We start from the raw sequence: 25,225 nt of genomic DNA on the forward strand, positions 1-25,225 counted from the left end.
CATCATCAGGACACTTCTCGCGGTCGTGCCCCCCGCCGCGACAACGTGGACCGAGCACCCGCATGCCATGGTGGGGCTGCCTGGTTCAGGAAGGTGCCCAAGCTTACCTCGGTCATCTGGACCCGCAGTCGAGCGCCATCAACAATGAAGTGTTGCCTCCTTGCAACAACGAAGCCATCTGTGCTACAACCAGCTCAGTGACTGAGTCGGTGGAGCACATCCTCACCTTTGCGGCCATGGGTGACACTGAAGAAGAGGTCCTCTGTCGGCGTTCTGGGATCGAGGGTACCCAGACCTGCCTGCCTGCGGCCTAGCGCATGGCTCCATTGATGCCCTGGTACGGCCCAGCTCCAAGACCCCAAGGGCAAGTCCCTCGCGAGGGCCCCCCGCCTCGCGAGGCGAACGACACCAGGACCTCCCGAGGAGCAGCTTCCCGAGCCTGCCTCCCGAGGAGCGGAGATCTCTATGCAACCCTCCTGCCTCACGAGGCGCACGATGACGTAAGACATGATGACCAAGGCCAGGCGGGCGCCAGCGGGCGCAGTCCAGGACAGTTTCCTCTTTCGTGCTAAGAAGGCAAGGACATACGCGGGTTCCCAAGGGATCCGCCAAAGGTTTTCATTCTAGTGCAACAAGACCAAGAAGACGAGCTCGGCGGGACGGATATCATCGTCGAGTCCACCACTGCATCATACCAGAAGCTTTGCAGGCGAGGACCATCTTTCGTCAGGATAAGATGTACTCTTGTCCCCTTTCAAATTGGCCGATGTGGTATCCATTCCCACCTAAGTTACGAGGGAAGAGGACCAAGGACATTATACATATAGGCTAGTCTCCACCGTAGAGGGGGATCGAACTTTTCGGCCATTGAGCTCTCCCGAGGCAGCTCACTCACCGCAAAGCAGGAGTAGGGTTTTATACCACAGGGTGGCCCTGCTACCTCTTGAGCACTGCGTTGGTTTTTCCTTGAAGAGGAAAGGGTGATGCAATAAAGCAGCGTAAGTATTTCTTTGGGGTTTTGAGAACCAAGGTATCAATCCAGTAGGAGACCACACACAAGTCACCTCGTACCTACACAAACAAATAAGAACCTCGCAACCAACGCGATAAAGGGGTTGTCAATCCCTTCACGGCCACTTGCAAGAGTGAGATCTGATAGAGATAATAATAATAAGATAAATATTTTTGGTATTTTTTGTTGTGGAATGTAGTAATTTTAAAAAAATTCCTACACACACGCAAGATCATGGTGATGCATAGCAACGAGAGGGGAGAGTATGTCTACGTACCCTCGTAGACCGAAAGCGGAAGCGTTTATCAACGCGGTTGATGTAGTCATACACCTTCACGGTCCGTCCCGATCAAGTACCGAACGTACGACACCTCCGCGTTCAGCACACGTTCAGCTTGATGACGTCCTCGCCTTCTTGATCCAGCAAGAGGGGTGAAGTAGTCGATGAGTTTCGGCAGCACGATAGCGTGGTGACGGTGTTGGTGAAGAACAATCTTTGCAGGGCTTCGCCTAAGCACTACGAAAACTATGACGGAGGATAAACTAGAGGGGACGGGGTTGCCGGCACACGGCTTGGTGTTTCTTGATCTGTCTTGGGTGCTAGCCCTACCCCTCTATTTATATGTTGAGCCTTGGGGTCGAAACTTGGAGTAAAAGCCTCCACAAAGTCGGTTTCACCCGAAAGGCAAGAGTCCTTCTCGGACTCCAGGGCCAGATGTCAGGGTTCCCAGTGTCTGGCCCCAGACGCCAGGGACCCTGGCGTCTGGCGCCTGGACTCCGCAAAACTTCCTTTTGCGCTTTCCAAAAACCTTGTGGGCTTCCCCTTTGGCCCAACTAAAGTGTTCTCGTACCCAAACATTTTGGGAAACATCCGGAACCCCTTCCGATGAATTCCGAAACCCTTCCGGAGACCAAACACTATTATCCCATATATCAGACTTTTTCGCCGGAACATTTCGGAGTTCCTCGTCATGTCTGTGATCTTATCCGGAACTCCGAACAACATTCGGTTGCCAACATACATAACTCATAAATACTATGTTTGTCTATGTATTCACACATGTATTATTTTTTCGGTTAATACAATTCTAACATAAATAATAAACATTTGTCATGAAATAAGGAAATAAATAATAACTTTATTATTGCCTCTAGGGCATATTTCCTTCAGTCTCCCACTTGTCAATAATCTAGTTCACATCACCATGTGATTTAACACCAATAGTTCACATCACCATGTGATTAACACCCATAGTTCACATCGTCATGTGACCAACACCCAAAGTGTTTACTAGAGTCAATAATTTAGTTCACATCGCTATGTGATTAACACCCAAAGAGTACTAAGGTGTGATCATGTTTTTCTTGTGAGAGAAGTTTAGTCTACGGGTCTGAAAGTGCGTTATATCGACTAGAGGGGGGTGAATAGGCGATTTTTATGAAAGTCTTCAAAACGTGGAAGTTTCGAAGACAAACGATAGAAATAAACCTATTACCATGCAGCGGAAGGTAGACTACACTAGGCAAGCCATAGTCAAGTATTCAAGTGAGAGCACAGTGACTAATAGAAGCAATGCAGTAAGGATCAGGTAGGAAGATATTATGAAGCCAAACAGAACACGCAGTCACTTAGTGAAGACAAAAGATAGTGCAATCATACAATGACTTCACAAGGAGTAACAGTAAGTAGAGGGACGGGAAGGATGAAACCAGTGACTCGTTGAAGACAATGATCTGTTGGACCAGTTCCAGTTGCTGTGACAACTGTACGTCTGGTTAGGGCGGCTAGGTATTTAAACCTGAGGACACACAGTCTCGGACGCCCGATCCTGAACACGCAGCTCAGGACACCCAGTCCTCACCGTATTCCCCTTGAGCTAAGGTCACACAGACCTCGCTCAATCACTCTGGTAAGTCTTCAAGGTAGACTCCCAAACCTTCACAGACTTCGTTCATCGGCGATCCACAATGTCTCTTGGATGCTCAGAACGCGACGCCTAACCGGTTGGAGGATGCACAGTCCTCAAGTGTAATAAGTCTTCAGATCACACAAACACGAAGACTTAAGTGATGCCTAATTCTCTTTGGCTCTGGGTGGTTAGGGCTTTATCCTCGCAAGGAATTCTCTCTCAAAGGCTTCAAGGTGGGTTGCTCTCAAACGACAAAAGCCGTACACTAACTCTGAGCAGCCAACCGTTTATGGTTGTAGGGGGTGGGCTATTTATAGCCACTAGGAAACCCGACCTGATTTGTCCGAAATGACCCTGGGTCACTAAGGAACTGACACGTGTTCCAACGGTCAGATTTCAAACTCACACGGCAACTTTACTTGGGCTACAAGCAAAGCTGACTTGTCCGACTCTGGACAAGATTCGCTCTCATAGTCTTCACTCGAAGACATAGGTTTTGTTTAAGCATCACTTCAGTCATTCTGAATGGTTCTCTTGGACCCCACTTAACAGTATGGTGGTTCCTATGACTCAACAAGGAAGAGGAAAAAAGAGCTACGAAAGATCTAAGTCTTCGAGCTCCATAGGCTTCATGCGATGTCTTCTCTTGTCATAGTCTTCAATGTGAATATCTTCATATACCACCTTTGACATCAATGTCTTCATACATTTTTAGGGGTCATCTCTGGTAAGAAAACCGAATCAATGAGGGACTTCTACCTGTGTTATCCTACAATTCTCACAAACACATTAGTCCCTCAACTAGGTTTGTCGTCAGTACTCCAAAACCAACTAGGGGTGGCACTAGATGCACTTACAATCTCCCCCTTTTTGGTGATTGATGACAAACTAGTTGAAGTTTTCAACGGGGAATATAATATGTGAAATTGTAAAGGATAAGGAATTGTCTTCATAAGTTGCAAGGGCTCCCCCTGAAGATGTGCATATAAGTAATTTGCTTTTGGAATGCAAATGCACATGGCAGGTTGTGCTTGTGGAGATCCTCTTCAACTTATGATGACAATCCACTATGCATGTGAAGGTATGTGAAGATAAGGACATGCATAATGGAAAATGGACGTATGCAAAATGATCTAAGTGCGGAATTTATCGTCGCACATGCGGAATTTATCATCGCATCACAAAATGGCAAATAGGTAGCAGACGACCATCGAGTTTAAGTGTTACAACTCAAAGAATCAAATGTATCAAAACGAGATTCGTAAACACGAAGCAAAATATAAAGCACCCGCCCATATAGACCCGCTTGAAGACTATCAAACTCATATGCTTCTCCCCCTTTTGTCAGTAAGGACCAAAAAGGTTTGAAGATATAGAGCATCTTCTCGTTCCCATGAAGAGTAGGTGAAGCAGCAGGGTCGTTGGTGGTGTTTGGCGGTGCAGAAGAGCTTGGAGCAGAGTCGAAGCATGCTGAAAGAGGTGGCGGTGAAGTAGCATCGTCTTCATCCTCGATCACTCTGGCATTCACAGTTGCAGTAGAGGAAGAGAACTCAGAGTCTTCAAGAGATGGAGTTCGTCGCAGCACTGCCCTTTGAGGAGGTGTGGAGTCAAACTTGAAGCGTTCAGAGAAGCCATCCTCTTGAAGATCATCTTCAGAACACATCAGCGTCAGCCCTTTCCATGTGCGGAGAGAGGTTTCATGGGCAACAAAAGCATTCTTGGTGGCAAGATTGCGAATGTGATTTACATCCACCAAGAGGCTTTGCATTTGACGCTTTAGCCAGTCATGATGCCTATCCTGTTTCTGATGAAGAGCCATAAGAAGCTCTCGGTCATTGAGAACACGAGTGCGCTTCTTGGGTCGTGGAGCAGTTGTACTGTCAGTGGCTTCAGTGAGAGCAGGATGCGGTGCACATGTAGTGCCAGCCAAAGGATACACACGAGCGACTACTTCAACTCCTTCAATGTTCTGAGAAAAACTCTGATGCTCTGCATTCTGAAGACTTAGAGGTTCCTCGACGGGCTCAGGATAGATGGCTTCAATAGACATATCCACATCAGGCAGAAAAATCCGATGATTGCGAGCAGATGGCTGATATGAGATAGTGGAGTGAAGTTTGATCAGCCGCATGACCCATGGGGCGAACTTCAAGCCAAACAGATCAGAGCCTGATGCAGCAAGTTGGCGAATGAAGAAGTCCTGTGCATTGAAGCATTTTCCATGAAGAATATAGAAGACCAAAGTCTTCATTGCACCTTCCAGCTTGGCATGTGGAGAGTGCCCTTTGATGGGCTAGAGAGTTCGCCTTATGATGTGATAAATAGTCCTTGGCAGATACTCTAGGTCTTCAACAAAGAACTCTTTGGGATATGCAGCATCTTGGGGTAATGGCTTCATCATACTGAGCATCTGACTCATGTTAGGTTCAGGCCTCTGAAAGATGCTCTCCACAACTTCACTGTGAAGTTGACAGCCAGATTCATAGAGATCACCGGGAGTGGGCAGACTAGTGAGCTCAATGATGTCAAAGGCTTTGGCTTCGTGATGAACGTTTCCTGTCATCCACTCCAGGACCCAAGTCTTCGGATCTCTGTTATACCCGCGGATGTGAAGTGTGGCATAGAATTGGAGCAGCAACTCTTCATTCCAATGCTCTTGGTCAGTGACGAATGGCAGCAATCCAACTTCTTTGAAGCAATCCAGAGCTTCTTCCAGATAGGGCAGACCAGCTATTGCTTCAATGTCAAGACACTTGTGTGGGAAGATGTGACCTTGATTGTATAGAATGCAGGAGTAATAGCTTCGCCGCGGATAGCCCCAGAACTGATCAGATGATATTCTTTCCCTTGAGTAGGGGTTCCTGGAGCTATTGAAGAATGTGTTGTCTGCTCTGAAGTCATTGATATTGAAGGATCCAGGTGCTGATGCAAGACCTGGGAACCTGGGCAATCTTGGGATTGGCTTCTGTACCTGAGGCATGTGCTCAACATGATAGTCAAACTGGGGACCGGCAGCAGGTGCAGGAATAGAAGCAGTGGGATCAGTGGCTTCGCTGACTTCTGGTGCTTTTGTGGGTGAGGGCTCCACATTAGCTTCAGCCACGACTGTGTTAGTGGCTTCAGTGGTGTTGGTGGTGGCAGCCTCAAGATTTTCAACCTCCACTTGACGAGCTGGAGGGTCAGTCACAATCACGTTCTCCTCGAGAACAACTTCTTGGTGGGACGGGGGAGTAGGAGCTTCTGGTGTTTCTTCTTCATCGGCTGATGCAGCCGGAATGTCTTCAACAGCTTTAGCTTCAGACTCAGAGACTGGAGGCCTTGGTCCTTTGCGAAGCCTTCGTAACGCTGACGACGCCTGTGGAGTTGGTGTTGGCTGGGCCTCAAAGTCTTCTTCCTCTTGTGGACTATCAGCCCATGAAGCATCCTGAGCAATTGGCGTCAAAGGATGACCAATGCTGATGAGTTCGATGTGCTCGAGCTGAGGAAGGATTGCACCATCTTCTACATGGTCATGGTGACCAATATCTTCAGCAGCGATGGGATCAGCTGCTGGAAAGTCTTCAGCTTCATGAGCCTCTGTGAAAGCAGGCTTATGGATTGTCAGTTGGTGTTGAGCGTCAGGACGAACCATGGAAATGGGTTCAACAATCAAAGGCTCTGTGGGAGCAGTCCGTTCTTTCTTGGTCTTCCTCTTCTTTTTGGAGGGGGCAGTAGGAGAGGCTTCAGGATGTTTCCTCTTCCTGGCTTCAGCCTCAGCAGTCCTTGTCTTCTTTAGCTCTGAAGCAGTTGACCGGGCTTTTGGCTTCGAGCCAGTCATGCTGGTTGGGAAGACAATGGGATCTGCTTCCTGCCTTGGTGCGTCAGGTTCAGCCATAGCGGGCTTCTTCTTCTTCTTTGCAGCCATCCTGGGGTCGATGCCAGGACGCCCAAGGGCCTTGCGCTTCTCAACCTCATTGTAGACTTGTACACACCTGTCAGTCAGAACCTTCATGCGCTCACGAGAACCCTGAGCTTCTGCATGTTTCGTGAGAAAGGCTTCCTTGAGCTCGTGCAGCATAATCTTGAAGTTCTTCACTTCTTGCACGCTGAGCTTGGCCATATGCTTCTTGAACTGAGATTTCTCAAAGTCAATCTTCTGCTTCAGTTCAACAACGCGCTGGGCGATAGCTAACTCTGAAGCAATGGCACCATGGAAGGCGACACTGAGGCCAATGGGAAGTTGCAGATCGTCGAAGCTAATGTTGGGCGTGTCAAACCATTCATCAATGAAGTTGTGGATGATGGCCACGTCAAAGAGAGGCAGATTATTGAAGATTTCTGCTTCTTCTTTTATCTTGATGAGTTTCTCAAGAGCGTCATCTGCAAGATGTTCGTCACTTGACAGATCAATGGCATCATTGCGCAGAATGGCCGCAGCTGTTAGCTCTTGGCCGGTGTGTGGCAGAGGCATCTTGACCTTCTGGGGCTTGGAGATGCGTGACAAATCTTCAGACTGCACACTGTCTTCAGGAGGTGCAGTTGCCAGTGGCTTCGCCCGTGAGATTTTTGGTGCAGAGGCAGGCTTTGAAGCTTTTGGCTGCTTCAGCTTCTTTGGCTTCGGCGCTGCAGGCACTTCATCTGATTCAGCGTCATCTGCAGGCTCATTCACGGCTGTCCCTTGAACCAAGATATGAGTGATGAGACCTTCAAGGTTGTAGAAAGGACCAACGACATTGGGTTCTGCATCACGTGTGCTGTCAGCCCTTGGAGCAGAAGGACCAGGGTTGAAGTCTAGTCCCAATGTCTTCTTGTTCTGCTTTGCTGAGTTCTGGGCAAACTGGAAGTTGCGCTTGAACAGAATGTCGTCACGACACCATAGCAGTGACGATGGGTCAGCATCCGCAGACTGTGGTCCACGGACCATGCAGGGATAGAAGCCTTGTTCAATGGCTTCGTCTCTGGTCCTGGGTTGAAGATTTTTGTAGAGGATGTCTCCCCATGGTCGCTTGATGGCATTCTTTTCAGCATATTTCTTGGTCACAAATCTGTACTTGAACCACTGTTCTGCCCAATAGCGTCGAATCCATTGGATTCGTGTCTTGCGCTAATTGTAATCCTCTTCAGGATCTGTCTTGTATAGCTCTGAGAGGTCATCGGGCAGATCTCTTGATGTTTCTCCTCGACACTTTCTGCCACCCTTCCTTGCATATTTCTCTGAAGCCATGAATTTTAAACTGAAAGGCTTCAATACGTTCAAAGGCTTCAAAGGTTTTCGCTTGCTGGATAAACAGGAACTGGCTTCGGGAGAATTTATATGATGCTGTAAGAATTCTGCAAATGAATGCAGACTATGAGAACCAAAGGATTCTCCCACGGACATGTACCTGTGACAGCATTAAGGTGCGAGGGAAGGGGAAGAGGTCATATGCATTCTCAGAAGATTTTGAAGATAAATCAGTTTAGAAGACATTGACCTCATCGTGCGAAGACATTCACTCATAGATAAGGAGTTGGTTCCAGATTTGTACGAATCCAGAGATCAGTACAAGTGAGGAATCTAACTACTCTGTGAAGCATAAGTAAATATACTAGGCATGTTATGAGATGCAGTGTAAAAGAGATCCAACTTGTGTGAATAGAACGTGGTAGAAAGTGACAAAGCTATAGAATCAACGGGGCCATAAAAAGGAAGTTTTATTTACCACACGAAGAACTACTAGACGGAGTGGAAGAGGAGGCCGAGCAGTTCGATCTTCCGTGCCCTAACTTGGCGACGGAGGACACCTACGGCGACGGCGGAGAGGACGATGTCCGCGGTCGGCGTGAAGACGGCGTCGGAGAGGTTGCGGCAGTGAAGCGCTTCGTCGCTGGCGTCATCGAGGGCTAGCGGTGGCGCTAGGGTTCGTGCGAGAGTGGAAGAAGAGATAATGACTGTGGTGAGGCGTGTATTTATAGGTACAGGGGCGGCACTGCGTTATTACATAGGTGCCCCTGGCGATTCACATCTGATGGGCACGTGGCCGTCATGCAGCATATCGGGGGTTGTTCCACGTCCCACGCACGCCTGGATTGTCGGGTGGTTGTTCCCACTTCTCCGGGTTTCAGGTGAAGGAATGAGCATTGAAAACGGACTTAATGTTTGTCTCTGTATCTTCTGCTGACAAGGACGCAGAGAAGACATTCGACAGTTTCAATAGAATGCATATGATTTGGAGAGATAGAGTTTGAGATAGAAAGCATAGAGAGGTTAGGGTCCGATCACATTCACTTAGTTCAAAAGATTCAACAAGAAGACATAGCTATAAGTGAATGCTGTAGAGGACAGAACACTAGTGTGTATATATATATATATATATATATATATATATATATATATATATATATATATATATAATCAACATAGTGAAGATAATCATGAAGACATGTTGAGATTGAAGCCAAACCAAATGTGAAGACATAGCTAATGTAACACCATGAGTGAAGCACTTCAAACAGAAGGTTTGGTGGTGGCGTTACCCACCGTATAGGAAGTATTAGACCCAGACACGGCGCACAATTATCGTGGCGCTCTGAAGTCAAATTCCACATTAATGTATTCACACTTAGAATGTATGTCTTCATTGATTAAAGATATACTTTTCTTCGTGTGTTGCACATCTAAGTCATTAATATGCATAAGTGTTAGGATGTGTGCCTAATCACAGGACATTTGAGGATTCCAAGATATTTAGCTCACACCGTAACTTGCAAAATCTCTTCTCATCCAAGGTCTTGGTGAAGATATATGCCAATTGCTCTTCAGTGTTGACGTGTATGATATCAATATCTTCCTTCACAACATGATCTCTGAGAAAGTGATGACGAATTTCAATGTGCTTTGTCTTCAAGTGCTGAACTGGGTTGTTGGCAATCTTGATGGCGCTTTCGTTGTCGCAGTAGAGTGGCACTTGCTTCAGATGAATGCCATAGTCCTTGAGTGTTTGCTTCATCCACAGAAGCTGAGCGCAGCAAGATCCAGCAGCAATGTATTCAGATTCAGCAGTAGAGAGAGATACACAGTTCTGCTTCTTTGAAGACCAACATACAAGTGATCGTCCCAGAAAATGACATGTGCCTGATGTAGACTTGCGATCCACCTTGTCACCAGCATAATCAGCATCCGAGAATCCAACCAGATCAAACTTTGAGCCCTTTGGATACCATAATCCTAGAGTTGGGGTGTGAGCCAAATAACGAAGAGTTCGCTTCACAGCTAAGTGATGCGACTCCTTTGGTGCCGCTTGAAATCGAGCACACATGCAAACACTAAGCATAATATCTGGCCTAGATGCACATAGATAAAGCAAAGAACCAATCATGGAGCGGTATACCTTTTGATCAAACTCTTTACCATTGTCGTCAGGACCCAGATGATGCTTGGCTGGCATTGGCGTCATGAAGCCTTTACAGTCTTGCATACCAAACTTCTTCAGGCAATCTTTGAGATACTTTTCTTGAGATATGAAGATGACGTTGCATTGCTGTCGTATTTGAAGACCGAGGAAGAACTTCAGCTCTCCCATCATGGACATCTGATATTGCTCTTGCATCATATATCCAAACTCTTCACTATACTTCTGATTGGTGCAGCCGAAGATAATGTCATCCACATATATTTGGCACACAAACAGTTCACCATCATATGTCTTCGTGAAGAGAGTGGGGTCTAGGGAACTAGGTATGAAGCCTTTGCTCTTCAGGAAGTATTTGAGTGTGTCATACCAGGCCCGAGGGGCTTGTTTGAGGCTATACAGTGCCTTGTTGAGCTTGTATACCATGTCAGGATGTTTTGGATCTTCAAAGTCAGGCGGTTGTGCAACATACACCTCTTCTTCAATTTTGCCATTGAGAAAGGCGCTCTTCACATCCATTTGATATAGAAGTATGTTATGATGATTTGCATAGGCCAGCAGTATGCATATGGCTTCAAGTCTAGCCACAGGAGCAAATGTTTCATCGAAGTCAATGCCTTCCACTTGAGTATATCCTTGAGCAATGAGACGAGCTTTGTTTCTGACAACTTGACCATGCTCATCTTGCTTGTTGCGGTATATCCATTTGGTGCCTATTATGTTGTGCTTCCGAGGATCAGGACGCTTAACCAGTTCCCATACATTGTTCAGCTCAAACTGTTGAAGCTCTTCTTGCATAGCTTGAATCCATTCAGGTTCCATGAAGGCTTCTTCAACTTTCTTGGGTTCTGTTGTTGAGACGAATGCGAAGTGACCACAAAAATTTGCTAGCTGAGTTTCCCTTGATCGAGTGAGTGGACCTGGTGCATTGATGCTATCAATTATTCTCTCAATCTGCACTTCACTGGCAACACGAGGATGTACAAGACGAAGATTTTGCTCTTGCTGATCATTGTCGTTGTTAGAGGGATTGTCTTCAGGCTGAGCATTGTCTTCAGGTTGATCAGGTGCGGAGATGATGAGTTACTCTTCAGGTTGAGCTTCAGAGGGCATGATTTCTCCAGTTCCCATCAGCTTGATTGATTCGCTGGATGGAACTTCATCTAGCACATTTGGCAGGTGTTCTCTTTGTGAACCGTTAGTCTCATCAAATCGCACATCCACTGTTTCAACCACTTTATAATGAAAGAGATTGAAGACTGTAAGAGTGCGAATCCTTTCCATATCCAAGCATAAAACCCTCATGTGCTTTTGGTGCAAATTTTGAAATGTGATGTGGATCCTTGATCCAGCACCTGGCGCCAAATACTCTGAAGTAGCTGACATTTGGCTTCTTGCTAGTAAGGAGCTCATAAGATGTCTTGTTCAGAAGCTTGTGAAGATAAACACGATTGATTGTATGGCATGCAGTATCAATGGCTTCAGGCCAGAATTTTCTTGGGGTCTTGTATTCATCTAGCATCGTTCTGGCCATCTCAATGAGTGTTCTGTTCTTGCGTTCGACGACGCCATTCTGCTGTGGCGTGTACGGGGCTGAGAATTCATGTGTGATGCCCAAGGTATCAAGATATGTATCAAGGCTAGTGTTCTTGAATTCAGTGCCATTGTCACTTCTGATGTGCTTTATCTTGGCGCCATAATTGTTCATTGCTCGATTGGCGAAGCGTCTGAAGACATCCTGCACTTCAGTCTTGTAGAGGATTATGTGCACCCAAGTATATCTAGAATAATCATCAATAATAACAAAGCCATAGAGGCAAGCAGTAGTAGTAAGAGTTGAGTAATGAGTGGGACCGAAAAGATCCATGTGGAGCAGTTCGAAGGGTCGAGTGGTTGTCATGATTGTCTTCAAGGGATGTTTGGCCCTCGTCATCTTCCCTGCTTCACAGGCACCGCATAAGTGATCTTTCTTGAACTTGACGCCCTCGATGCCTATGACATGCTTCTTCTTTGCAAGGGTGTGGAGGTTCCTCATGCTGGCATGCCCTAGCCTCTGATGCCAGAGCCAGCATTCTGAAGCCTTTGCTAGAAGACATACGACAAGTTGTGGTCCTGCTGAGAAATCTACCATGTACAAGTCATCTTTCCGATACCCTTCAAACACTAGAGACTTGTCAGATTCCATTAGAACAAGGCAGCGATATTTTCCAAATATTATGATCATGTTCAAATCGCAAAGCATTGAGACAGACATTAAGTTGAAGCCAAGGGATTCAACAAGCATGACTTTATCCATGTGTTGATCCTTTGAGATTGCAACTCTACCTAGACCCAATACCTTACTTTTACCAGTGTCAGCAAATGTGATGTGACTCTTGTCGGATGGACGTAAGGTTGAATCCATAAGAAGGCTTCTTTTGCTAGTCATGTGATTGGTACACCCACTATCAATAATCCATTCTGAAGACGCTGGTGTCGTACCCTACAGTGCAGTTAGGAGGATAGGCTTCACGAAGAGAATTGTGAAGCAAAAACATTTGACGAACCAGTGGGTTATGAAAGCTTAGATCCAGATTAGGACTGATAGGGCGAGTAGCAAGCAACTCAGGAACGAAGTACATAGTAAGACCATTCGGGCATTTGATCTTGCGCCCTACAAGATGTTTAAGGTCCCCAGCAATAGCGTCAAACGATTTTGGTTTTCTGCTGGAGACCTTTCCCTGCAAAAGAGAGTTAAGCTTTCTTAGCCACCCACATCTTCAAGGGTGGCTTAGAAGCAATAAGTCTAAGTGCAGCGTCTAAGAATTTTGGCTTTGGAGCCCTAGCAAAAAGTCTTGCAGGCGGACAATAGTACTCATAAGAATACGCAGGATAGTTCTTGGTCTTATGAACAAGGCGGTTTGATGAACCGCGCTCATATTCATAGGCCTGAGTATGGTTTCCCTACAAAACATTTGCGTTAGTGCGACTCAAGTGAGTCCTCTGTCTGTATGAAGCCTTTGGACCATATAAAGCCTGTGGTCTGAGGTTTGTCTTCTTCACGTGTGGTGTCATGATGACATTCACAGGAAGATTCTCCAGACACTTTTTCAGAACCCAGATCTTCTTCATAGGCGGTCCATTCCTGCAGTTAGTACCAATGTACCTGGCAAACACTTCACCTTTCTGACTCTTAAACGGTTTATAGTTTGCATCAAAGGATTCATCAATGACAACGGGGTTAGCACAAGTGAATCTAGATAGATTGGATGGATCTGCTGAAGGTTCCTTTGCAGCAACCCATGTGGTTTTGGGGTACTGCTTAGGTTTCCAGTAAGAGCCATCAGCATTCATTTTCCTTACGAACCCAACACCCTCTTTCCTAGGGTTTCGGTTCATGATCTGTCTTTTGAGGACATCACATAGTGTTTGATACCCTTTGAGACTTTTGTACATCCCTGTTTCAAGCAATGTCTTCAACCTAGCATTTTCATCAGCAATAGCAGTGGTATCCTCAGTAGAGGGGTTAGTTCCCACATCAACAGTTGAAGATATTGCAACAGTAGCAGCAGTAGAACATTCAGCAACAGAAGTAGCATTTTCACGCTCAATGCATTTAAGACATGGTGGTTCAAATCCTTCCTGAGCGGAACTGATCTGTTTGGCGCGAAGTGACTCATTTTCTTTTTGAAGATCTTCATGAGCCGCTCTCAATTTCTCAAGATCTTGCTTCCTTTGAAGATAATCACAGGAAAGCTTTTCATGAGTTGTTGAGAGCGTTTCATGACGACTTTCAAGTTCCTCATACTTAACGTGAAGATTTTTTATGTCTTCAATTAAGGACTCAGATCGAGTCATTTCAGCGCCTAACAGATCATCGCTTTTGTCTAACAGTTTTTGAATATGTTCCATGGCTTTCTGTTGTTCAGTTGCAATTTAAGCAAGTGTTTTGTAGCTGGGTTTTGAACCACAATTAGAGTCATTGTCACTTGATGTTTGATAGTGAGTAGTGCGTGAGTTTACCTTGGCACCGCGTGCCATGAAGCAGTAGGTAGAAGCAGAGTAGTCCTTGTCATTTGCATCGGTGTTGGTGGTGAAGTCATTGTCTTCAGTGTTGAAGATGGACTTGGCAACGTATGCTGTAGCCAGACTTGCAACGCCAGAATCGGACCCCTCCTCAGACTCCACCTCCGCCTCCTCAGAAGTGGACTCCTCCTCTGAATCCATTTCCTTGCCAACAAACGCACGTGCCTTGCCAGATGAGCTCTTCTTGTGTGATGAAGACTTTGAGGAAGACTTGGAAGAAGACTTTGAGTATTTCTTCTTCTTCTTGTTGTCAGAATCATATTCCTTGCTCTTCTTCTTCTTTTTGTTCTCATTGTCCCACTGCGGACACTCAGAGATGAAGTGGCCAGTTTTCTTGCACTTGTGGCATGTTTTCTTCTTGTAGTCATGAGCAGAAGCTTCATCATTCCTTGAGCTTGATCGTGAAGACTTTCTGAAGCCTTTCTTCTTGGTGAATTTTTGGAACTTCTTCACAAGCATAGCAAGTTCCTTTCCAATGTATTTAGGATCATCAGAACTCCTGTCAGATTCTTCTTCAGATGAGGAGACAGATTTTGCCTTCAAGGCACGAGTTCGCCCATAGTTTGGACCGTAGATATCTCTTTTCTCAGAAAGCTGAAACTCATGTGTGTTGAGCCTCTCAAGTATGTCGGACGGATCGAGTGTCTTGAAATCAGGTCGTTCTTGAATCATCAGGGCTAGGGTGTCAAACAAACTGTCAAGTGATCTCAGTAGTGTCTTGACGACTTCATGCTTGGTGATCTCAGTAGCACCGAGGGCTTGAAGCTCATTTGTGATGTCAGTGAGTCGATCAAATGTGAGCTGGACATTCTCATTGTCATTTCGCTTGAAGCAGTTGAAGAGGTTGCAAAGGACACTAATTCTCTGATCTCTCTGGGTTGAGACGTCTTCGTTGACCTTGGAGAGCCAGTCCCAGACCAGCTTAGATGTTTCCAAAGCACTCAGACGGCCATACTGTCCTTTGGTCAGATGACCACAGATGATATTCTTGGCGGTAGAGTCCAGTTGAACGAACTTATTGACATCAGCAGCAGTGAAACCTTCTCCAGCCTTGGGAACGCCGTTCTTGACGACATACCATAGGTCGACGCCAATGGCTTCAAGATGCATGCGCATCTTATTCTTCCAGTAGGGATATTCAGTTCCATCGAAGACGGGGCACGCAGCGGAGACTTTGATTATACCTGCAGTCGACATAGCTAAAACTCTAGGTGGTTAAACCGAATCACACAGAACAAGGGAGTACCTTGCTCTGATACCAATTGAAAGTGCCTTATATCGACTAGAGGGGGGTGAATAGGCGATTTTTATGAAAGTCTTCAAAACGTGGAAGTTTCAAAGACAAACGATAGAAATAAACCTATTACCATGCAGCGGAAGGTAGACTACACTAGGCAAGCCATAGTCAAGTATTCAAGTGAGAGCACAATGACTAATAGCAGCAATGCAGTAAGGATCAGGTAAGAAGATATTATGAAGCCAAACAGAACACACAGACACTTAGTGAAGACAAAAGATAGTGCAATCATACAATGACTTCACAAGGAGTAACAGTAAGTAGAGGGACGGGAAGGATGAAACCAGTGACTCGTTGAAGACAATGATTTGTTGGACCAGTTCCAGTTGCTGTGACAACTGTATGTCTGGTTAGGGCGGCTAGGTATTTAAACCTGAGGACACACGGTCCCGGACACCCAGTCCTGAACATGCAGCTCAGGACACCCAGTCCTCACCGTATTCCCCTTGAGCTAAGGTCACACAGACCTCGCCCAATCACTCTGGTAACTCTTCAAGGTAGACTCTCAAACCTTCACAGACTTCGTTCACCGGCGATCCACAATGTCTCTTGGATGCTCAGAACGTGACGCCTAACCGGCTGGAGGATGCACAGTCCTCAAGTGTAATAAGTCTTCAGATCACACAAACACGAAGACTTAAGTGATGCCTAATTCTCTTTGGCTCTGGGTGGTTAGGGCTTTATCCTCGCAAGGAATTCTATCTCAAAGGCTTCGAGGTGGGTTGCTCTCAAATGATAAAAGCCATACACTAACTCTGAGCAGCCAACCGTTTATGGTTGTAGGGGGTGGGCTATTTATAGCCACTAGGCAACCCGACCTGATTTGTCCGAAATGACCCTGGGTCATTAAGGAACTGACACGTGTTCCAACGGTCAGATTTCAAACTCTCACGGCAACTTTACTTGGGCTACAAGCAAAGCTGACTTGTCCGACTCTGGACAAGATTTGCTCTCATAGTCTTCACTCGAAGACATAGGTTTTGTTTAAGCATCACTTCAGTCATTCTGAATGGTTCTCTTGGACCCCACTTAACAGTACGGTGGTTCCTATGACTCAACAAGGAAGAGGAAAAAGAGCTACGAAAGATCTAAGTCTTCGAGCTCCATAGGCTTCATGCGATGTCTTCTCTAGTCATAGTCTTCAATGTGAATATCTTCATATACCACCTTTGACATCAATGTCTTCATACATTTTTAGGGGTCATCTCTGGTAAGAAAACCGAATCAATGAGGGACTTCTACCTGTGTTATCCTGCAATTCTCACAAACACATTAGTCCCTCAACTAGGTTTGTCGTCAATACTCCAAAACCAACTAGGGATGGCACGAGATGCACTTACAGGGTCTACCACATTCAGATCCGTATGTATTTTGCAAATTTCTTTGTCAACAATGCTCTGCACGTAGCTACTCTACCTAATTGCTCCCACTTTCGAAATGTATCCAGATTGAGACTTAGAGTCATCTGGATCAGTGACAAAATTTGCATCGACGTAACCCTTTACGACGAACCTTTTGTCACCTCCATAATCAAGAAACATATCCTTATTCCACTAAGGATAATTTTGACTGTTGTCCTGTGATCTACTCCTAGATCACTATTGTACTCCGTTGCTAAACTCAGTGTAGGGTATACAATAGATCTGGTACAAAGCATGGCATACTTTATAGAAACTATGGTTGAGGCATAGTGAATGACTTTCATTCTCTTTCTATCTTCTGTCGTGGTCGGGCTTTGAGTCTTACTCAATTTCACACCTTGTAACACAGGTAAGAACTCTTTGTTTGACTGTTCCATTTTGAACTACTTCAAAATCTTGTCAAGTTATGTACTCATTGAAAAAACTTATCAAGCGTCTTGATCTATCTCTATAGATCTTGATGCTCAATATGTAAGTAGCTTCACCATGGTCTTTATTTGAAAAACTCCTTTCAAATACTCCTTTATGCTTTCCAGAAAATTATTTCCGATCAACAATATGTCATTCACATATATTTATCAGAAACGTTGTAGTGCTCCCACTCACTTTCTTGTAAATACAGGCTTCACCACAAGTCTGTATAAAACTATATGCTTTGATCAACTCATCAAAGCGTATATTCCAACTCTTAGATGCTTGCACCAGTCCATAGATGGATCGCTAGAGCTTGCACATTTTGTTAGCACCTTTAGGATCGACAAAACCTTCTGGTTGCATCATATACAACTCTTCTTTAAGAAATCCATTAAGAAATGTAGTTTTGACATCCATTTGCTAGATTTCATAAAATGTGACAATTTGCTAACATGATTCGGACAGACTTAAGCATCGCTACGAGTGAGAAAATCTCATCGTAGTCAACACCTTGAACTTTGTCAAAACCTTTTTTGACAAGTCTAGCTTTGTAGATAGTAACACTACTATCAACGTCTGTCTTCCTCTTGAAGATCCATTTATTTTCTATGGCTTGCCGATCATCGGGCAAGTCAACCAAAGTCCACACTTCGTTCTCATACATGGATCCCATCTCAGATTTCATGGCCTCAAGCCATTTCGCGGAATCTGGGCTCATCATCGCTTCCTCATAGTTCGTAGGTTCGTCATGGTCAATTAACATGACCTCCAGAACAGGACTACCGTACCACTCTGGTGCGGATCACACTCTGGTTGACCTACGAGGTTCGGTAGTAACTTGATCTGAAGTTACATGATCATCATCATTAGCTTCCTCGCTAATTGGTGTAGGAGTCACAGGAACATATTTCTGTGATGGACTACTTTCCAATCAGGGAGCAGGTACATTTACCTCATCAAGTTCTACTTTCCTCCCACTCACTTCTTTCGAGAGAAACTTCTTCTCTAGAAAGGATCCATTCTTAGCAATGAATATTTTGCCTTCGGATCTGTGATTAGAAGGTGTACCCAACAGTCTCCTTTGGGTATCCTATGAAGAGCATTTCTCCGATTTGGGTTCGAGCTTATCAGGTTGAAACTTTTTCACATAAGCATCGCAACTCCAAACTTTAAGAAACGACAACTTTGGTTTCTTGCCAAACCACAGTTCATATCGTGTCGTCTCAACGGATTTAGATGGTGCCCTATTTAACGTGAATGCATCTGTCTCTAAAGCATAACCCCAAAACAATAGCGGTAAATCAGTAAGAGACATCATAGATCGCACCATATCTAGCGAAATACGATTATCACGTTCGGACACACCATTACGCTGTGGTGTTCCAGGTGGCGTGAGTTGCGAAACTATTCCGCATTGTTTCAAATGTAGACCAAACTCGTAACTCAAATATTCTCCTCCACGATCAGATCGTAGAAACTTTATTTTCTTGTTACGATGATTTGCCACTTCACTCTGAAATTCTTTGAACTTTTCAAATGTTTCAGACTTATGTTTCATTTAAGTAGATATACCCATATCTGCTCAAATCATCTGTGAAGGTGAGAAAATAACGATACCCGTCGTGAGCCTCAATATTCATCGGACCACATACATCAGTATGTATGATTTCCAACAAATCTGTTGCTCGCTCCATAGTTTTGGAGAACGGCATTTTAGTCATCTTGCCCATGAGGCACGGTTCGCAAGTACCAAGTGATTCATAATCAAGTGATTCCAAAAGTCCATCAGTATGGAGTTTCTGCGCTTTACGCCAATATGACCCAAACGACAGTGCCACAAATAAGTTGCACTATCATTATCAACTTTGCATCTTTTGGCTTCAACATTATGAATATGTGTATCACTACTATCGAGATCCAACAAACTATTTTCATTGGGTGTATGACCATTGAAGGTTTTATTCATGTAAACAGAACAACAATTATTCTCTGACTTTAAATGAATAACCATATTGCAATAAACATGATCAAATCATATTCATGCTCAACGCAAACGCCAAATAACATTTATTTTGGTTTAACACTAATCCCGGAAGTATAGGGAGTGTGCGATGATGATCATATCAATCTTGGAACCACTTCCAACATACATCGTCACTTCACCCTCAACTAGTCTCTATTTATTCTGTAACTCCTGTTTCGAGTTACTAATTTTTAGCAACCGAACAAGTATCAAATACCCAGGGGCTACTATAAACACTAGTAAGGTACACATCAATAACCTGTATATCAAATATACCCTTGTTCACTTTGCCATCCTTCTTATCCACCAAATATTCAGGGCATTTCCGCTTCCAGTGACCATTTCCTTTGCAGTAGGAGCACTCAGTTTCAGGCTTTAGTCTAGCTTTGGGTTTCTTCACGGAAGTGACAACTTGCTTGCCATTCTACATGAAGTTCCCTTTCTTTCCCTTTGCCCTTTTCTTTAAACTAGTGGTCTTGTTGATCGTCAACACTCGATGCTCTTTCTTGAGTTTTACCTTCATCGATTTCATCATCATGAAAAGCTCGGGAATAATTTTTGTCATCCCTTGCATACTATAGTTCATCACGAAGTTCTACTAACTTGGTGATGCTGACTAGAGAATTCTATCAATCACTATTTTATCTGGAAGATTAACTCCCACTTGATTCAAGTAATTGTAGTACCCAGACATTCTGAGCACATGCTCACTGCTTGAGCTATTCTCCTCCATCTTTTTAGCTATAGAACTTGTTGGAGACTTCATATCTCTCAACTCGGGTATTTCCTTGAAATATTAACTTCAACTCCTGGAACATCTCATATGGTCCATGATGTTCAAAACGCCTTTGAAGTCCCGATTCTAAGTCGTTATGCATGGTGCACTAAACTATTAAGTAGTCATCATATTGAGCTAGCCAAACGTTCATAACGTCTACATCTGCTCCTGCAATAGGTTTGTCACCTAGCGGTGCATCAAGGACATAATTCTTCTATGCAGCAATGAGGATAAATCTCAGATTACGGACCTAGTCCGTATCATTGCTACTATCATCTTTCAACTTAGTTTTCTCTAGGAACATATATAAAACATAGGGAAGCAACAACGCGAGCTATTGATCTACAACATTATTTGCAAAATACTATCAGGACTAGGTTCATGATAAATTGAAGTTCAATTAATCATATTACTTAAGAACTCCCACTTAGTTAGACATCCCTCTGATCATCTAAGTGATCAGGTGATCCAAATCAACTAAACCATGTCCGATCATCATGTGAGATGGAGTAATTTTCAATGGTGAACATCACTATGTTGATCATATCACTTATATGATTCACACTCGACCTTTCGGTCTCAGTGTTCCGAGGCCATATATGCATATGCTAGGCTCGTCAAGTTTGACCTGAGTATTCTCTGTGTGCAAAACTGGCTTGCACCCGTTGTAGATGAACGTAAAGCTTATCACACCCGATCATCATGTGGTGTCTCGGCACGACAAACTTTGGCAACGGTGCATACTCAGGGAGAACACTTTTACCTTGAAATTTAGTGAGAGATCATCTTATAATGCTACTGTCAAATAAAGCAGAATAAGATGCATAAAGGATAAACATCACATGCAATCAATATAAGTGATATGATATGGCCATCATCATCTTGTGCTTGTGATCTCCATCTCCGAAGCACCGTCATGATCACCATTGTCACGGGCGCGACACCTTGATCTCCATCGTAGCATCGTTGTCATCTCGCTAACTATTGCTTCTACGACTATCGCTACCACTTAGTGATAAAGTAAAGCAATTACAGGGCGATTGCATTGCATACAATAAAGCGACAACCATATGGCTCCTGCCAGTTGCCGATAACTCGGTTACAAAACATGATCATCTCATACAACAAAATATAGCATCACGTCTTGACCATATCACATCACAACATGCCCTGCAAAAACAAGTTAGACATCCTCTACTTTGTTGTTGCAAGTTTTACATGGCTGCTACGGGCTGAGCAAGAACCGTTCTTACCTACGCATCAAAACCACAACGATAGTTCGTCAAGTTAGTGTTGTTTTAACCTTCGCAAGGACCGGGCGTAGCCACACTTGGTTCAACTAAAGTTGGAAAAACTGACACCCGCCAGCCACCTGTGTGCAAAGCACGTCGGTAGAACCAGTCTCGCGTAAGCGTACGCGTAATGTCGGTCCGGGCCGCTTCATCCAACAATACCGCTGAACCAAAGTATGACATGCTGGTAAGCAATATGACTTCTATCGCCCACAGCTCACTTGTGTTCTACTCATGCATATAACATCTACGCATAAAACCAGGCTCAGATGCCACTATTGGGGAACGTAGTAATTTCAAAAATTTCCTACGCACATGCAAGATCATGGTGATGCATAGCAACGAGAGGGGGGAGTATGTCTATGTACCCTCGTAGACCGAAAGCGGAAGTGTTTATCAACGCGGTTGATGTAGTCGTACACCTTCACGATCCGTCCCGATCAAGTACCGAACGTACGGCACCTCCGCGTTTAGCACACGTTCAGCTCGATGACGTCCTCGCCTTCTTGATCCAGCAAGAGGGGCGAAGTAGTAGATGAGTTCCAGCAGCACGACGACGTGGTGACAGTGTTGGTGAAGAACAATCTTCATAGGGCTTCGCCTAAGCACTACGAAAACTGTGACGGAGGATAAACTAGAGGGGACGGGGTTGCCGGCACACCGCTTGGTGTTTCTTGATCTGTCTTGGGTGCTAGCCCTACCCCTCTATTTATATGTTGAGCCTTGGGGTCGAAACTTGGAGTAAAAGCCTCCACAAAGTTGGTTTCACCCGAAAGGCAAGAGTCCTTCTCAGACTCTAGGGCCAGATGCCAGGGTTCCCGGTGTCTGGACCCAGACGCCAGGGACCCTGGCGCCTGGCCCCTAGACTCCGCAAAACTTCCTTTTGTGTTTTCCAAAAACCTTGTGGGCTTCCCCTTTGGCCCAAATAAAGTGATCTCGTACCCAAACATTTTGGGAAACATCCAGAACCCTTCCGGAGACCAAACACTATTACCCCATATATCAAACTTTATCTCCGGACCATTCCGGAGTTCCTCGTCATGTCCGTGATCTTATCCGAAACTCCGAACAACATTCGGTTACCAACATACATAACTCATAAATACTATATCGTCAACGAACGTTAAGCGTGCAGACCCTACGGGTTCGAGAACTATGTAGACATGACCGAGACACTTCTCTGGTAAATAACCAATAGCGGAACCTGGATGCCCATATTGGCTCCTACATATTCTACAAAGATCTTTATCGGTCGAACCGCATAACAACATACATTGTTCCCTTTGTCATTGGCATGTTACTTGGTCGAGATTCGATCGTTGGTATCTCAATACCTAGTTCAATCTTGTTACCGGCAAGTCTCTTTACTCGTTCCGTAATACATCATCCCACAACTAACTCATTAGTTACAATGCTTGCAAGGCTTATAGTGATGTGCATTACCGAGTGGGCCCAGAGATACCTCTCCGACGATCGGAGTGACAAATCCTAATCTCGAAATACGCCAACTCAACAAGTACCTTCGTAGTCACCCGCAGAGCACCTTTATAATCACCCAGTTACGTTGTGACATTTGGTAGCACACAACGTGTTCCTCCGGTAAACGGGAGTTGCATAATCTCATAGTCATATGAACATGCATAAGTCATGAAGAAAGCAATAGCAACATACTAAACGATCAAGTGCTAAGCTAACGGAATGGGTCAAGTCAATTACATCATTCTCCTAATGATGTGATCCCGTTAATCAAATGACAAGTCATGTCTATGGTTAGGAAACTTAACCATCTTTTATTAATGAGCTAGTCAAGTATAGGCATACTAGTGACACTATGTTTGTCTATGTATTCACACATGTATTATGTTTCCGGTTAATACAATTCTAACATGAATAATAAACATTTATCATGAAATAAGGAAATAAATAATAACTTTATTATTGCCTCTAGCGCATATTTCCTTCATTTTTATGATATAGATTGAAAGTAAAGATTGCAAAATAAAATAGATTGGAAACTTGTATGATGGAAAATAGACCCGGGGGCCATAGGTTTCACTAGTGGCTTCTCTCAAGATAGCATAAGTATTACGGTGGGTGAATAAATTACTGTCGAGCAATTGATAGAAAAGTGAATAATTATGATAATATCTAGGCATGATCATTTATATAGGCATCATGTCCGGGACAAGTAGACCGAAACGATTCTGCATCTACTACTATTACTCCACACATCGACCGCTATCCAGCATGCATCTAGAGTATTAAGTTCATAAGAACAGAGTAACGCCTTAAGCAAGATAACATGATGTAGAGGGATAAACTCATGCAATATGATACAAACCCCATCTTTTTATCCATGATGGCAACAATACAATACGTGTCGTTTCCCCTACTGTCACTCGGATCGAGCACCGCAAGATTGAACCCAAAGCTAAGCACTTCTCCCATTGCAAGAAAGATCAATCTAGTAGGCCAAACCAAACTGATAATTCAAAGATACTTGCAAAGATAAACCAATCATACATAAAACAATTCAGAGAAGAATCAAATATTGTTCATAGATAATCTGGATCATGAACCCACAATTCATCGGATCTCAACAAACACACCGCAAAAGAAGATTACATCGAATAGATCTCCAAGAGAATCAAGGAGAACTTTGTATTGAGATCCAAAGAGAGAGAAGAAGCCATCTAGATACTAGCTATGGACCCGAAGGTCTGAAGTAAAGTACTCACACATCACCAGAGAGGCCATGGAGTTGATGTAGAGGCCCTTCGTGATCAATGCCCCCTTCGGCGGAGCTCCGGAAAAGGCCCCAAGATGGGATCTCTCGGGTACATAAGGTTGCGGCGGTGGAATTAGGTTTTCGTGGTTCTCCTGGATGTTTGCGGGGTACGTGGACTTATATAGGAGGAAGAAGTAGGTCGGTGGAGCAATGAGGGGCCCACGAGGGTGGAGGGCGCGCCCAGTGGGTTGGCGCACCCCTGCCTCGTGGCCTCCTCGATTGTTTCTTGACTTCCACTCCAAGTCTCCTGGATCACGTTTGTTGAGAAAATCACGTTCCCGAAGGTTTCATTCCGTTTGGACTTCGTTTGATATTCCTTTTCTGTGAAATACTGAAATAGGCAAAAAAACAGCAATTTGGGCTGGGCCTCCGGTTAAAAGGTTAGTCCGAAAAATGATATAAAAGTGTAAAATAAAGCCCATTAACATCCAAATTAGATAATATAATAGCATGGAGCAATCAAAAATTATAGATACGTCGGAGACGTATCAGCATCCCCAAGCTTAATTCCTGCTCGTCCTCGCGTAGGTAAATGATAAAAAAGAATTTTTGATGTGGAATGCTTTCTAACATATTTCTCAATGTAATTTTTCTTTATTGTGGCATGAATGTTCATATCCGAAAGATTCAAGATAAAAGTTTAATATTGACATAAAAATAATATACTTAAAGTATACTAACTAAGCAATCATGTCTTCTCAAAATAACATGGCCAAAGGAAGTTATCCCTACAAAATCATATAGTCTGGCTATGCTCTATCTTCACCACACAAAATATTTATATCATGCACAACCCCGATGACAAGCCAAGCAATTGTTTCATGCTTTTGATGTTCTCAAACTTTTTCAATCTTC

This window comes from Triticum dicoccoides, chromosome 4A (genome assembly GCF_002162155.2).
Source record: "Triticum dicoccoides isolate Atlit2015 ecotype Zavitan chromosome 4A, WEW_v2.0, whole genome shotgun sequence".
NCBI lineage: Eukaryota > Viridiplantae > Streptophyta > Magnoliopsida > Poales > Poaceae > Triticum > Triticum dicoccoides.